General features: G+C 39.9%; 1 non-coding gene across 1 annotated transcript; it reads left to right on the forward strand.

Moving 5' to 3' along the window:
• The first annotated feature begins 877 nt into the window (after positions 1-877).
• LOC133787464 (small nucleolar RNA R71) lies at positions 878-984 on the forward strand. Its single transcript, XR_009872485.1, has one exon. It is a non-coding gene; the product is annotated as a small nucleolar RNA R71 (small nucleolar RNA).
• The last annotated feature ends 1,284 nt before the right edge of the window (positions 985-2,268 follow it).

Genomic DNA, 2,268 nt, shown 5'->3' on the forward strand with positions numbered 1-2,268 from the left:
ATCAGACTGTGCACCCATCTCTTTTTTCTGAACCACTGCCTGTGGAGGTCTTGGCTGCTCTGTTTGCTTCCCACTCCTCAAAGTGATTGCCTGAACTTGCTCCTTGGGGTTGACTTCAGTGTTACTAGGCAAGTTTCCCTGGGGTCTGTTATTGAGCATATTGGCCAACTGCCCAACCTGTGTCTCAAGGTTTCGAATGGAGGATCTGGTCTCAGTCATAAATTGAGTCTGTGTATTAGTAAGAGTCAACAGGGCAGCTTGCAGTTCATTAGGTCTCTCAGGTTGAGGCATTGATTGTTGAGGCCTAGGCTGCATGGATGACGAAGCTTGATTCATAGGTGGCTGAGGCATGTTATTCTTAAATTGGCCCTGAAACTGAGGTTGTTGGCCTTGATTATTCTTCCACGAAAAATTGGGATGATTTCGCCACCCGGGATTGTTGTTGTTGGAGAATGGGTTATTGAGTGGCCTCTGAAAATTTCCCACCGCTTGAACTTGGGCATGATCCATAGGGGTGTTATTATTCATACAGATAGGGCACTAATCAACAGAATGAGCACCACCACACATTTCACACCTCACTGCCATCTGAACCGCATTAGCAGATACACTGCTCTGTTGCAACTGCTTGGTCAAAGAGGCTACTTGCGCTGTTAAAGCAGTAATTGCATCTAGCTCATGCACCCCAGCTATCTTTCTAACTCCTGATGATCTCTCCTCAGACCACTGATGGTTGTTTGTAGCCATGTCCTCTAGCAGCTCATATGCACCAGTTGCGCTCTTGCTCATAAAAGTGCCACCCGCTGCAGCATCAATAATGGTTCTGGTTGTCGGACATAAACCATTGTAGAAATTCTGTACTAGCATCCACTGTTCAATGCCATGATGAGGACATCTTCTCAGGAGTTCCTTAAACCTTTCCCACGCCTCATACAATGACTCTCCGTCATTCTGGAAAAAGTTATTTATCTCTCCCCTCAATTTAGCAGCCTTGGACGTAGGGAAGAATTTGGACAAAAATTTCTGAGCTAGATCTTGCCAGGTGACGATAGAGTTTGGCTGCAGAGAGTTCAGCCAAATTTTTTCTCTGTCCCTTAAAGAAAATGGGAAAAGCCTGAGCTTGATTGCGTCATCACTCACTCCATTATATCTGAAGGTCCCACATAACTCCAGAAAATTGGACAAATGGGTGTGAGGATCTTCAGAGGGTAACCCATTGAATTGCACAGAAGATTGCACCATTTGTAGAATAGCGGGCTTTATTTCAAAGTTGTTGGCCTCTACAGTTGGTGGGCATATACTATTTTGTACTCCCGTCAGAGTGGGTAGCACATAATCTCGCAGGCTCCTCTCAGCATTGGGTTGAGCCTGAACCCCTCGTACAACTCCAAGATGTTTGAACATTCCTGCCATCCCCTTCATTCTGTGCCATCTTTACAGATTTATGGGCCTCTCTCTTCTTCTTTCTGATTTGATTGCAAGACTTCTCAATCTCAAGATTCAGAGGATCAAGTGTGTCCTTTCCTTTTCTGCCACGCATATACCAAAATTCACCTGAGATAGACAAATTAAGCAACTAAACAGATTAGAAACGAGAGAAATTAAAATCAAATTAGAATAAAAATTAATTAGACTGATATTGATAATTTTCAGTCCCCGGCAACGGCGCCAAAAACTTGTTGCGATAATTTTGCTATGCAAGTGCACACAGTCGCAGACTCGTAATAAAATGGTAAAACCAAGTATCGTCCTCAAGGACTGAGTTATCAATTACCAGTCAATTAATTTCTTTTTCTATTTGATGAATTGAAATTCTTGATTTTTGTAAAATACAGCAAAAGAACCAATAAAGTGCAGAAATAATAATCGACAATTAAATAGAATAATAACTAATAGTAAAACTTTTAATTTAATCACTGAGAAACAATTATGATATTCAATCTCATCAACTATCCTTCCTATTATTCCCTAATGCAAAGTATGAATTCTTCTTATTTTTACCTAATTCAATTAACACGTTGAAACAGCAGCCTATAATCATACTATGAATTATAAACTCAACCTAGGTGACAATTTCCTATATTTCTATGGTAAATTGAACCACAAAGGTAGCATTAAATTCCACAACTTAATAACAGTTACACAATTAATTCAGATACTTTCGTTCTAAATCAAAATTATGTCCAATATAACCAAAGCATAATTAAATCTCACTTCTCAGATTTTGACTTAAAAACATATATATATGACTAAAGATGGCCAATCAAT

Source organism: Humulus lupulus, chromosome 6 (genome assembly GCF_963169125.1).
Source record: "Humulus lupulus chromosome 6, drHumLupu1.1, whole genome shotgun sequence".
Classification (NCBI taxonomy): Eukaryota; Viridiplantae; Streptophyta; class Magnoliopsida; order Rosales; family Cannabaceae; genus Humulus; species Humulus lupulus.